Source organism: Pundamilia nyererei, unplaced genomic scaffold, assembly GCF_000239375.1.
Source record: "Pundamilia nyererei isolate P.nyererei 1_Seehausen unplaced genomic scaffold, PunNye1.0 scaffold00078, whole genome shotgun sequence".
NCBI classification, from domain to species: domain Eukaryota; kingdom Metazoa; phylum Chordata; class Actinopteri; order Cichliformes; family Cichlidae; genus Pundamilia; species Pundamilia nyererei.
The window spans coordinates 1,032,460-1,047,868 of record NW_005187479.1 but is presented as its reverse complement, the minus strand read 5'-3'; positions in this window follow the sequence as shown (position 1 = coordinate 1,047,868).

Sequence of the window (15,409 nt, the reverse complement as noted above, 5' to 3'; positions counted from 1 at the left end):
CTAAAGCACTTCTGGATGGATGCAAACTGCATTTTGTTGCCCTGTACCTGTGACATATGCAATGACAATAAAGTTGAATTCTATTCTATTCTATTCTATTCTATTATCTGTGTCCGAGTAAAACTTCCAGTTTCCAGAAAACTGTAACGTTTTTATTGCCAAAGGGGTATTCATTAACACTTTAAAGTGAATCCTCCCAACAAATAAAATGCATAATACAGTATACATTACAGAATGAATTATGCCAGTCATTATGCAGTAAGCTATTTTCCGAGTCCATTCATCAAAGCTTCTGGAAAAAACCTCACAATGCTTAAAAATGCATTGCAGACAATACATACAGTCCTGAATAGTAAAAAGGTGCAAATTATTACTCTGCAATAAACAGCAGGTGCAGCTGTTTTCAATTGTGCAGCTGACTCATTGAAGCTTTCATGCAAATTAAGTCAGCATTGTCTTTTCATCTAGTCTACCAGATGGGAGAATCAGGTTGAAAGGAAAATAAACTTTTGCAGGTGTATTAAAACCAGGCATACTTAATAAAATACACAATGTGACAGCAACACAAAAGCTTTCTTTTTTATATTTTGGAATATTCCAAGTTACAGCAATGCTTTTTCTTTACTATTCATGTAAAACAGAGATTCTGAGAGTTTATAGGCTTTAGTAGCAATGCCAAAAACTTTTATATAAATATACATGTAGGACTGTGACTCTTTTTTTGGCTTGTAAAATTTTTTCTTTCTTTCGAAAAAAGAACATGCCCATTGCCCCTGCTGTGCAGAGTAAATGATTTACATCTTGTCTGAATTACATTTTAACATAGAAATATGTGATGCAGAATACAAAAAGCTGGTCAAACATACAGATTGAGAATCACATCTGCATAAAAACAAAAAGCAAAAACAAACAAACAAAAAAGACCCGGCAATGAAATCAAACTCAACAAAGAACAACAAGTATTTCCAATATTTATCTTAATTTCACTGCAAATATCTCTTAAAGCCATGGAAGAAATAAATGTCATTTATTGAGCCACTTCTGAAGCATAAATTGCTAATAATCAGAACAGTATTTTGCTCCAATCCTCATCCATCATGACACCCACATAGACCTGGCTGAGGGGAAATCCCTCCTTAGCGCAGCCACACATGGCTAGGGGTGCAGCCTGGCTGATCAACCAGCGAATGTTGCACCCTTAATGATGCTGGCAGCTTTTTTCTCATTAGAATGTGGCAATAATGCTGTGTGAAACCTATTATAGTCTTTATGAGAATAATTTAAACATGTGCCACAAGTGACTATTTCTATGCATTATTACTAAACCATAAAAATCCAAATAATGGACACATTTTGACAGCTTCAACCTTTATAGAAAAGTCTATAGAAACTGACCCCATTCCCCGATTTTTAACAAATATATGAAAACATTGTTTTTCATATTCAGAAACTTTAAGCACAAATACATATATATGTATACATAAAAATATTTATACATAAAAAATAGTGTCTATGCTACTAGGACCATATTAAACTGGACATGACATGTGCTGACATCTCCTCTCCATCATTAAGGCTTTTCTTGAATATAATCAATTATTCAAATGTTTCTTACATGTTAGCAAAGGTGGTTAGCTGATAAAACCTGTGTGTTTAGAGAATAAAGGACCTATTGTTTATTTACTTGCTAATGCTGCCTTTGATCTCACACATGTATATCATAACTGATCTCAGAGCAGTGGGAGCAGAGTCAGCAGCAGCTTGTCTAACATGCCAACTACAGGTATGCTCACAATGTGCATGTACAAACAATGAGAAGAAGCTGCTGGCCTCAAGCTACTGTTAACATGCCCATGTCTATCAAATTGACAGGTGCTAAAGATTTTGGTGGATTTGGAGGCAAGTGGTTAGGGCTGCTTCCAAAGAAAATGGCCAACTGCAGCCACAAGATAGCAGTAATCTAAATAATCATGCAAACAGGCAATGAGAGAAGCTTTTGGGAAAGAATGTTAAGTTACAAGGAGAAAGACAGCTTTTAGTTTGGTCTTAATTGATGTTTATTTTTAAATTTGGAATACTACTGGTATATGTGGCCATATGGAGCTACTGAATCATTAGAACATGACCACTCTCCAGTAAACAGTGTTGTGATTTTAGCTCCTTCTTAGCTTGAGAGCCTTGGGTGACAAGTAAAAAAAAAAAAAAAAAAATAGGACATAATTTAGGAAGATTAAGTGCAATAGGTCACTTCAACCTGTAACCTGTAAACTATACCATTAGAAATAAAGAAAAGAAGAAAAGAGCAGAAATATTTACCACTTTTACATTTAAATTAGGAGACTGCGGTTTTGGCCACAAAGGCTACTTTTACTCTACTGCAGCAGGCCTATGTACTTCATCCAATGAGGGAATCTCTCTCTTTCTCTGCAAGCTCCATCTGTCACTGAGGCACACCACTGTGTTTGTGACCCAGACCATGTGAGTGAGCTTTGGTGAGACTGTTTTGAGTTCTCAACCCCAAAGTCTGGGAGATAGAATGAGCTGAAGACCTTGGCACAAAAACCTTCATGGCTGAGAGAGAAGGAAGAGAAACAGATGCCTGGGAAATATCCGTGTCATCTTGAATATTCAGACCTCCGCTTCATGACCCTGAATCTACCAGCGTCATGAATGAGACACTGGTAGATTAGGATTAAACACTTTTTCGGGTGATAATACTAGACTGATTTAAACCTATTTTATGTGTCAGCTGCTGTCAGTTAGCTATACTGTGCTAATGAACACATTTTGCAAATGTTGTCTATATAATGAAATGAGAAGCCAGAGCTAAACTAGTCCCTTTCAGTAAATTCTGAATTTTATTATTGTACATATTTATTATATCACCAGACCTCTGTGTATTATGGAAACTTATTTTAGATTATTTTAGGTGTGTTGATATGAAAATGATATATGATTACTAGTTTAATTGCTATGGAACACCAATGCCTACATATACTGTATGCCTACAATGTAAAAAAAACACTCAATAATCCTAACTGTAGGCTACTACATAAACGTTTAACACAATTCTATAAACAAGGAAAACACTAGGTTTGTACCAGCTCACCATTGCCTCTTGATCATGATCCACCATCATCAGTTTTTGACACATTTACAGATATTGGGAAAATGTATGAAGCACTAGACAAAGCATTGAATTAAGATTGAATGAAATTTGCCCATAATTTCCAATAAAAGTTTAAATTTCTTGCAAACAAAAAAAAACCTCTGACTTGCTATTGCATATCAGCATTTATTAGTGGAACAAGACAAAAGCTGCCTAGGAAGCAAATACCCTCTCCCCACAGTACAAAAGAAGCCTCCAATTGCAGATTTATATCATCACAAAACAATGACCACAAAAAATTTCTTGTCATCTCTCATGCCTGCATTGTGTAAAGTACATCTCTGTTTAATTTTTGATCTGGTGCATTTGCTTTGCTTTCCACAATGTGCTGGAATTAGACAAACCAAACTACAAACCAAAATACATGCCAGACTGTCAAATCTGTGCACAAGTAACACCATATATGTACCTCTATTGGCATTTCCTCTGCAGTATGAGCAACCCACTAAATTTGCTTGTCAGGTTTGGCTGCCCATAGGAAAACTTTGATGAGCCTTTCCACACAGTAATGCTGAATCAACAGCAGAGAGAGTATAACTTCAGGCCTTGTGAATTGGTAATCATGAAGTTGTAACAAGACTGATCTTTTAGTGCATTATAGGAAAGCAAACCATCCCCTTGTGTGTTCAGTTCTATTAAACTACAGCTTTAGATTTTAGGTTTTAGCCTGGAGTGAACAAGAAAACACAGCAGGGGCTTAGACCATCATCTCCTTCTTCATTGATCTCCATTTCTCTATTAAGATTTCAGTATTTTGTGTGCAAAGCCTGTTGTATAACTAATACTCTGTATATGGATAAAAATAATGATGTGAGAAGGTACAGTGAGGATAAAGTAAAATATATTTTATAACACTCTGATTTGCTCAGAGAAAGACAATGAAGTCACTTTTCACAAGTTTCTTATTAAGTAGGACCGTCTTTCACATTTCCAGGCATAATTTAAAAATTGTCTTATTTTTCATTTGACCTCTCCTATTTAAATAGAATAATAAATCTACCATTAAATGTTGGCTTTTATTCTTTATGCCCCCCCCTCTCATTGTCCCACATGTCTGTTCAGACTAGTGCCCCGGCGACCTAGATAGGAAATAAAAAAAGATTGTAGTGCATTTATGGCTGTATGTTTTTCCCCAACCTTCTTCTAGACAACTGGTTCAATCTTGATGAAAAAATAGTCAATACACTGCATATATTTACTTATTATTTTCTGTGTATTTGTTTGGAGAAACTATGTGATCACGGAAAATTCATGAACGTATGCTGTTTCTCCACACTTAAACGCAAATCATTTGCATGTACGTTTGAATGGTGACTGGAAGTTTTAACATTTCCAAGTTTTTAATGTAGCAAAAGCAGTCCCAACATAGAAAGGAATGTTTGCATGCTACATCCAAACAACATGATTAACATAAAAGGCCAGAAGTGGTCTGTGTGAACGGTGGGTGTGACTGTTCATTCCCTTGTCTTGCCTATTCAGTCATTTCTATCTTGTAATATAAAGCCCCTATTATTAAAATTAATGTGAGGGTTAAAGTGGCTGACCTGTAGCATACCCTTTGCTTTCTTGGTAGACGTGTGACTCTGTAGTTTTAAACAGTGTAGTGACTCTGTAGTTTTAAAAATAGAAATAGAACAGAATTTAAGGCCCTGAGATTGCATTCATAAACATTCATTTAGTGGTCAGCATATCCCTTACAGTACCATATCTCACAGGTCAGTGACTTTCCTTCAAGAAAATGCAAACTTTCTTTGTGATAATGTCCTGTGTGTGCCCTGAGGTGAAAAATTTAAATTACCAAGTGCATTTTTATTTCACTTTGAAAAACTGACTCCAGAGCTTTGAGTGTGTGAACAATCAATGAGAACATAACCCGTGTGAAGCAAGTTTTCAGGGTCGGATTGGAGGGCTACTGACATTGAGTGCAATGTTTACATTTACATATAAGAGATAAATGAAACACAATTTACAATGTAAATTAGTTATATTTGACACTTTGGGCTGTGAGAAAAACTGTGTATCATGAATCAATACGTAGGTTAAGAACTAATATAGTAGGCAGGTCAAAAGTTCACCTGAATGAAGTGGATATGTTCAAATAAGAACAGTATTAAAGAAAATAAAACTCCCTCCTTTATGTTTGAAATACTTCCAAACACTATTTGCTTTCTTTATTTTCTTCCACTGTAGTTTCATGTTATGTTTCTTCTTTGGAGAGTGTTTCTGTTAATTTCTTGTCCAGCTTCTGTGACTTGAGTGGGTCACACATGGGTAAAAGTTCTGTATTACACTGTTACCCAAACTTGTCGTAGTAGTAAGGTTTTGCCTATAGCCACCTTTCTTTAAATCAAGCCTTTACACAAATCTGCAGTAGTTTTATTAGTCATGTTGACTTCATTTGACCCCCTCATTGCCTATCACTTGTAAATAATTACTTAATGAATCCCAAGAGTCAAATAGTGCACCCTGCCATAATTTCAGCGTACCCAGGAAATGCTGTAAACCATGCTGTTGTAAAACACATCTTAATACCTTTCAAGTATGTTCTGACTGTGTAAAATGTCACTTGAACTAACAAAAACCCAAGTGCTCCCCATGATGTATTATTCAGCACAAAGAACAAATTATCTACAGGTACAAATAAAGTAACCTGAACTTGAACCTGAGGTCACACGTATTAACAAGGTCCAAAAATATAACACAACAAATATGCTAAGTAATTAAGGTATCAGTGTGAACTTCCTGGCTCTTTGATAAATACATGTATTTATAAGCAGGCTTACTTTGTCAAAACAGATATCAACACAGATGTTAACACGGACTAGTATTAAATCATCCTCATTTTCATCATAACAAACACTTAATCAGCTTTCCTCTCTGACAAACATTTTGAAATTGTGTATTAACCTCTCAGTTTACTTAAAATGCTAGCTAACTAAAAGAGAAATGTTGTTTCACCTGATTCTGAAAAAGCATCTTTTGAGGTTGACTATTTGATCATTGAGTTTAAAAATAATGTAAAAGCTCTCATAGTGACGAAAATCACACCAGAAGAGTTTAGAGCTTTTTGAGAGTGCATTATATCCACGGGAAGAGGCGCTGCTTAGACATGAAATTGACTCCTGCTGTTTGCAACTTCTTCCACTCAGCTGGGGTCCTTCAATCTAAAGAGCCCGGGGTTCCAAAGCCCTCTCTCTTTATACTGTTGGAAATGCACCCTAAACAAACAGCGGCATTGCCCTGAGTACAGTGATGCCAGTGAAAACGAAAAAAAAAAGCAATTGCTTTTGAAGTAAAATCTACATGTTGATGTTTATGTTTTTCTTGTAAATAAATAAAAAGATGCAGCATTTTATGTTTAGCTGAAAATGCAAGGCTTGTTCATATCACAGTACCATCTATGTCCTGATTAGTGAACGTACACCACTCAATAAATACAGTAAAATAGGAAAAATCCTATAAGACCTAATAAGGGCCTACCTAGTTTGAAAGCTAGCATTGCTATTACAATTATCAGCTATGAACAGATATTTTATTGGTCCTGTAATAAAATTAAATGCTAAAAGACAAGGATTTTTGTTGTTAGAACTTAAGCTTCTAGGCTGCAATTATTTATCAAAAGTCTATTTTTTTTTTCCAGGAGATCAGCCCTTGGTATTTCTCAGGCTTCTCATATTTCTTCTTCCTGATGTTGCTATCACTTGGTCTAGCTACATCTATCCTCTACTTACTGTAGTTTGGTCATTCTCAACCACCCTGGGGTGCATATCCTTTTATGACCTCAGGACTTTCCAGCCATACTTGGCACAGATGCTGCTGTATATACTGGCTACTTGGGTATGACATCTATTGCGGTTGTGTGCAGAACTTGCTCCTGTGCTGCCATGATTAGTGGTTCTTTGCTATCTTTCAATCCAGCTTTGTCTGGCTGGTTTGGTAGGATTTCTCGATGCATCAGCAAGATGGCTAAAACTGATCGTGTGGTTAGTGAATACTTCAGGCAGCAGAAATACAAGAAAGTAGTTAAGCAAGAACAGGAACCACCATGGAAGATCAGGCACCTGCATGACATGCACCTCCGGCAGATAGAAGAAGTGGCTGACATTGAAAAATCCCACCAATGGGAAAGAGATAAGAAAAGAGAAACAGCAGAGAAGAGAAAAAGATACTTTTGTTTTTGCTTTGATCTTTACTGGTCCAGAAGTTAACAATGAGCATTATATTTATGTTAGAGATTATTGCCTCTTTTGAAGCATGGGGCCCTTCTCATGTTAAAATGTATAAACAAGGTTCAGGTCTGCACTCGAGCAAAATTTAAGTGTAAACAATTGTCACTATGAGAATCTTAGATTATTCTGAATAATGGGTCTGGAAAGGACTGAATCTGAACAACTCTTGATAGATCCACATTTAAGTATACTTGAATGCTTGCAACAGACGCAATTTTAAGCCTACGAGACACTTCAAACGCCGTAATTAAGGTATTTAATCAAGCAAACAAGCCACTAGTGTGAAGACTTTGCAGTAAGAAATTCTCAAATACATATTGTAAGTTTTTGTCTTGCCATGAGGTCCTTTGGTTAAAGGCAGAGTTTCAGAAGTGTGTGGCTGAACCGCCTGGCTGCATCTTATTTTAGTTCCTCACAGAGGATCTTTTCTCTCTCTTTTCTTTCATGGTGTTATGCCGGTAATCCAAAACCCACCACACTTATGCACATCTAAGGCAAACTTTCATTTGTGAAGATGTGGGACTAGAAAGTTGTGAGTGTAAAAAACACAATAGATGGTATGATGTTGAACTAGGAACTCGTTAGCTGTCGTGAAAATTAAAGCTTAAAAATAAGAGATCAAAACTAAGTTTGCTTTGAGGAACAGAGTTCATAGACAGTCACAGTAACAGCTGCTTTTTTATTTGATGTAACTGTTTGGACATATCCTGTGTCTTTTAATCTATTATTCATGATTAGTATTTCTCTTTTACATAAAAAGATGAAACTAACCATTTAGTACTCCACAGATCATATTCATATTCATATTCAGTATATCTTCATGCCTAGCTTTTACTTTAATCATTAAAGTGAAAGCGTGATTTGGAAACTATGTAGTTCATGGCATCAGACTTCCAGCACACATTTACTGAGCGTGCTATATAAGAGAAGCAGCTGTGTTTTATAATGCAGTTTGCATTCTCTGTTGCCCATTAAATCCATTCCTCGGGTCAGACTTCAACTTCTGACCCCTCTATTAGCCCTTGTGCACAAGGCCTGGTGATTAGAGGAACATTAGGAAATTAAAGGCAAATTGTATTACCAGAGAAACAGATGGAGGTGCTGCTGAGGACCTAACATGCAGGACATGGAACCTGCTGATGCTTAGACTTTCCATCCCTTTATTGGCCAGTGTATGATGCTAAATGTCACCCTCAGGAAGTAGTTTCTCATGTGGCACATTCTGACAGAGCATAAAGCCTGTTAATTATGCCACTGTTTTAATCTTCAAGTTTCATTAGATGTATAGAATCGGTGCCATTTCAGCCCTGGGACTACAGAGAATATTCACCTCATATAAGTAGCTTTACAACACACAACCATGTTTACACACAGGGATTTTAAGGACTCATGTTCCCCAACACTCATTAGCCAAAACATTAAAAACCACCTGCATGATGTTGTGTACAATCCTCTTGAGCAGCTAAAGCAGCGATGTTGAGTCAGGGCATGGAAGCAGGATTTCTGAAGGTTGTTTTGCCCTCTTTATTGTGTTCCTCATGCTGTTCTTGAGCAGTTTTTGCAGCATGACGGGGCATTCTTATCAGGAAGGGCTGTTGCACTGGTATGTGTTTCCGTTTTTCAGCAGGTGATACAAACCATAATAACAGAACATTGTCTAAGGCATATACATTACAATATGTCATTTTCTGTGTGTAAATAAAGTGGATGAGACAACGCGCAGGCTGATTTGTAAATTATTTATCTTCCTCTGCCTTGATCTGTTACCTACACTTCATCCTGGAGAAAATAAACTGTTCATCTATTATTCAATAGATGGAAACTTTTAAGATGCATTGAGTACATGATGTTTTGGACCTTATAATTTTACTTGAATGGTGGTATCACAAGAAAAATAGGTGTAATTAGCATCATGAAGAGAATTCAAGTAATTACATAGAATCTAAAATCTATAATATAATCTATTTGACAATAAATCCTTAAACCTTTTAACCACCGTGATTAATTAGAAAATAAAAGAACATACAGGGTTAGCCTGTATAATTTATTCCCAACTTCATCTTATATCTGCCCATTCCTATTTTGAGATTTTGAGCTTACAAAACATGTTTGTATTTTAAATGTTGCCAGAGTAAAGCTCAGGCTCATTGTTCATCTTTAAATGGCATAGGCATGGCAATGAAAGGTGGCTTTGCGCTTTGGAGATAAGAGTAGCTCATCCATCTTTATTTAAGTTGCTGTTTCAAAAATAATTTGACACAGGCATTCCCACTGCACAATTTAATTTAGTCAGATCAAATGTATTTACCTAGCATAGCATGTGTCCATTTATCCTGGAAGTTCTCATGGTGTCTAGTACCTAGCTTCCACAGACTCAAGAACAAAAAAAGTCATGTATAGTTAACTTTAAAAAACTATTTTCTTTGCCAAATATTGTCTTAACTATCTATTAACACAGGGGTCCCCAACTCCAGGCCTCGAGGGCCGGTGTCCTGCAGGTTTTAGATATCACCCTGGGTCTACACACCTGAATCAAATGATTAGTTCATTACCGGGCCTCTGGAGAACTGCAAGACATGTTGAGGAGGTAATTTAGCCATTTGAATCAGCTGTGTTGGATCACAGACATCTAAAAACTGCAGGACAGCAGCCCTCGAGGCCTGGAGTTGGGGACCCCTGTATTAACAGATTCCAGCTGAGCCAAGATGTATTCACAAATACAAGCCCTAAATCAGTGCATCACCAATTTGTACACAAACACCAAGCCTTAATATGATTATGGCCTTCATTGTATTATCTCAGTGCACACCTGTGTATGTATATTTAAATGCAGTATATGCCAATGATAGTGAAAACTTTGTGGTGCCTTTAAAGATAATATTTGAAGCAAGATCTTTCCTATTACTGTATCTAAATGCACAAGGAAGTCACCTTCAAATTACAACACCAGACATTTCCCTCTTTAAGCCAGATTTCAAGTTTCTGTCAAAGTTTTGGAGTCATTGCCAATTTAGCAAAAATCTGACTGCTTTTAAGAGCTATACTTAAGATTTGATGTGACAGTCTGTTAAGAAAAGGTTTAAAACTCAGCTGGGGTCAAGGACATTTAATGAGCAATCACTTTAGACCTTTAAACTGAGGTAAAGATGTTTTCAAAAATAGCTTGGTATAGAATTTTATCTTCTTTTTCTATTTCTCAGTTACCTCGACAGAGCGTATTAGACAGAATAAAAACTCTTAATTGTATTTTATGAGTCCATTTGCCTTCAATAAAACACTAATTTTCACTGTTGCATACCTATGAGTGCTCTTCTGCACTTTGCGCAGTGTTGTATGCACTGTCTGTGTAACATGCAATTCTGCAATAACAAAATTAATGACAGACTTAAAGCTATATGTTTTTAGTAGTGCTGTCAGAGTTAATCTTGTTAAAACTACGTTAATGCCATAACTGCGTGCAATGGTTACACAGCGTCAATGCGTTAATGAGCAGCCATCGCAAGGGGCGATCTGCGTTAACTCGCTAACAGAGATTTGCCATGTTAATGCGATTATGGCATTAGCGTCATTTTAGCGAGATTAATGCTGACAGCACTAGTTTATAGTTTATATATATAACAGTCATGGTCTCGGTTAGCTAAAATGTCAATTACATATTTTGACCACAACAAGGTCATGATATAGCATCTCATCACCATTTCAGAAAAGAGCAAACACTTTATACATATCCAGATAACATCAACTTTAGTCTTCATTTGGAGTTATTTTATATATTCATACCCAGAAAAACCTTGAAAATCTATGAAGAAAGACCTGAAACTAATAGTAGTATGTTTGTACTCAATAATAATACTTGCTTGTCAGCAAAGGAAGTCCAGGGAGCAAACTAAAAATAGTAAGTCTTGAAAACAATTCAAAAATGCACAATGAGGTGGCCTTGAAAATTATTTTGATTGCTCTTTATTTTGGGAAGTTGAATACCTACTTGAATGACATTTTTAAGTAATTTTCTCAGCAGCTGTCTTGTGAATTGTCCGTATCAGGTTTTTTTTCCCACAACATTGCAATTCAATTCAAAATTGCAACATAGTTGCTATAAAAATAGATGTCAGGAATAAGTTACTTTGTTAAAATACATACACATAAATGAAAATAAATGCTTATATTAGTAACAATGTCATTTTGTCACAGTCTATATGTTACTAAATAATAATTTTGCTTTGATGCAACTGAAAGCAGGGATTTATAGCCATTTTTGTACCTTTGCTAAGGTATATTAAGATTCTCTATATTAGTTTTAATAGTCTTCATCTTCATTCATCAACTTTTCCTTTTATAATTCCTGATGAGCCAAGAAAGACAGGCTTTGATGAACAATGATTGACCCAGTATGTGGGTTTCAAGCAGCCAAGTTCTCAGAGATAATTCTTCGTCTTTTTCTTTGTTCATGATTAGGTAGTTGGCACGTGGCAACTTCAACAGTGCCCAGAAATTTGATTGTGTTAACACGATTGGTGTGAGGTTGGGGACTGCAAAGACCCATGGTAATCACCACACAAGGATAAGTGATGGCTTCAAAGTAAATCAAACTCAAAAGACACGGCTCTACTTAACATGTCCCTATAGTGTTTTGAAGCTTTTTTATGGGTTTTAAGACACATCACAGAACGGTTGTTTACTGGTTTGTGTTTCCTTCTCCCAGTTCTTTATTCCGTGTGTGTATGTGTGTGTTTATGCATGAATCTTCTTGGTCAGGAATTTTGATACTTGGGCATTTATATTTTCAGCATTTTCTCAGCACATATTCACAGAGCATGGGCCCACTGTATTAAAGTATTACACCTCTATCTGTCCCAGAGAACCATCTAATAGCCAATTTCATGCAAGAATGATGAAGACAAAAGTGGAGGGTTATTAGTGGAAAAGAGAATAGTTTGGTGTCACACATCAAGGATCTTTGATAAGAAGTGAACAGGGATAACTATGGACAGTTGTAGAGCTGTAAGACTGTGGCAGGGGTTGCTTGTAATGTAGTGATAAAATAAACAAACTCATAACAAGGCAGAGGCATGTCTCACAGTTTAATAAATGCACACAAAGAAAGAGGATTGACAGTCTTATTTGTGCTGGAGCTTACTCACAAAAAGCTATGGACTCGGTTGACATTTCAAATGTTTACATCAAAGCATAAAGCATTGTGCCTGCCTGGATGACTGGTACACCCATTAGCCTCTTAACACATGTCAACATTTTCTGGAAGAGCACACAGAACAAAGAAAAATACTGTTGAGTGTACTTAAAAAGGAGGTTCTTCTTCAAAATAGACAAATTAAAGGAGAAGGAGAATAAGCATTTAACATTTTGGGATTTCCTTAACTGAATGATTGAACATGCACATTTTGAATCAGATTCTCACTTAGCAAATATAAAATATAAAACAAACAAACATGTTTGGCTGCATTTGGACTCATGAAAAAAGTAGGACTCCTGTTCCAATGTTCCAATTATTATGAGTGTGCTTACACGAATACGGATACAGAAAATAAGCCTATGTCATTTTTAATGTGTTGTATAATTTGGAGTTCAGCTTGGGATGCTCAATGATGTGAAAGAAAAGAATTAGCTACAAACTTAAAGGCAGCTTGTGTCTGCCTATCTTCTGTTCACGTTCCAAACAAACTAAATTTAAGAAGACAAAGAGAATACATTAGGGGTCTTTAGGGTCAGCCGAACTTTATGAACCCACGTAATAAGGATGATTGACCAGGAGACTTTAACATTACATTTAAAAGTACTGGGTCCCGTTAAGTACCATTTTGTTCTGTGCAGGGTTAATGCTGTTAATGCTGCATGTATTTCAACAAACCAACATCAAATTAATCCTAACAAAATAGGTTTGGTATCTAAAGCTAACCAAGTCATAGAAAAAACTAGCAGCAAAAGAAAGCAAAAGAAAAGTAAGATTAGGTCATTGATGTCTGTCTTCTCTGTGATATGAAGCTATTCTCTCTGTCTTTTCAGAAGCCATTAGCCATCAATGCAACAATGCAGTGATTTAACAGTCTGATATATGGTAATATCTCTCTGTTGCACCATCTCTGTGTTGAGATCCGTGATTTTGTGTGTCTCAGTGCATGAGGACATTGTATAGTCATAAATTACAGTTTCTAGTGTTATTCAATCAGAAGGTAAGAGAACATAATGCAAAAAAAAAAAAAAAAAGATAATGAAAGGCACCGGATTAACACTGTGGTGCTCAGTATTATGCCACAGTTTGCTTTAACCAAACCTTTTTATAATTTCAATGTTTCTGCATGCAGAAAGGTATATCATAAGACATAACAGTTTGGTGAAAATGGTAGCCCCCTTAAGTGTTTTAAAAGCAAAATTAATGAGCGGTAGAGGGTATTTATTTTTTACTGTAATTTCATTCATGCAACGCTAATCAATGCATGGAAACAATCTTATTCCTTATTGCTACAAAGAAGAATCCCACACCTACTGGGGGGGCAGGATGGACGAATGATGCCTGCCACCAGTACTTTTTCATAGCCTCCCTCTCAGGCCATGATAGGTTGTAAAGGCGGCAAGATGGCACAGTTGTAGGAGTCTAAGTGGAGAATGCAGCACAGGGAGACAAAACATTAACATTTAGAAAAACAGACTGAAGTTCACACATGAAGGCTGATTTACCACCAAGAGTAGCATATGATCTGGCAAAGAGTAGAAATCCGTTCTGGCCTTAAATGCAAGACCTCTGATGGGTACTGATGGCTTGCAGATGACGCTGAGCTGGCGCCTGAGGCAGACTCCACCCAAAATGGGCGAGGCCAAGGCGCAGGGGCTGTGTGGAAAATAGAATAGAACACTCACACCGAAATTGTGGGTGTTCCAGACCAACTGTGCTGGAATAAATTATAAGCAGTAGACAGCAGGAATAAATAGTAAAGAAGAAAAATATATACAATCAAGAAAGAGATATACAAAACAAGAAAAATATATATAAAAAATAAGAAAAAGGCACACATTAGAGAAAAAATTGCAAAGTGCTTGGAAGAAGTGCAAAGAAAAGACTTCTAAAAAGAATCTGTGTGTGAATGGAATGAGTGACAGGGGTTATTCAGACCATGGCTCAGATTGGTGAGATCGGTGGGCAGGGGAGGGGTGTGGCGGGATAATGTTTGTTGACAATACAAATTGCCCAGGGGAAGAAGCTGTTTGCGAGTCTAGAAGTGTGGGACCTGATTGACCTGAGGCACCGACCAGAGGGCAGAAGCTCAAACAGGTGGTGGGCAGGGTGTAAGGGGTCACCTGTGATGGCCCTGGATTTCCAGAGACAGAAGGACCTGGTGATGGCCTCCAGGGGTGGCAGTCAATGATTTTTTTTTAGGGTGGTGTTAATCATCCTCTGCGCAGCCATCCTGTTCTGGCCCCTGCGTACCAAACACCCGGCAGTAGGAGAACGTGCTATCCAATGAGGAGTGGTAGAAGGCCAGCAGCAGCTTCTGGTCTATGTTATTCTTCTTCAGGACATGGAAGAGGTGTGAGCGAGAAGGAGTCTGTTCCCAGCAGGCTATCTTGGTGTGCTAGCCGTTGTCGTTGACAATTCACATTGAACCAGTCACAGTGCGCACATGAACTGGCGGCTTTGATTGTGAGTTGGGCATGTTCCAGGTTGAGGCAACATGAGCAGCCCTGGTGTGCGTCCTTTCTTGAGATTTTGTTGCTACAAATGCAGCGTCAAGTCCCGGAGTCTCTGCTTCCTCTGGTGTGAAGAAACAATGGCATCTTCGCTAGCTGGGATGCTAACGACAAGGCACATGAGTAAGCTGCTTTGCTAGCATTGGCCGAAGGTATCAGCTGGTGTGCTAAACCATGCAGATAAGACTGCCTTAAGGGAGTGTAAGGCAAGGCACGGCAAGTTTATTTGTATAGCACAATTCAACAACAAGGTGATTCAAAGTGCTTTACAGAGACATTAGAAACAAAAACAAATAAAAAGCATGATTTA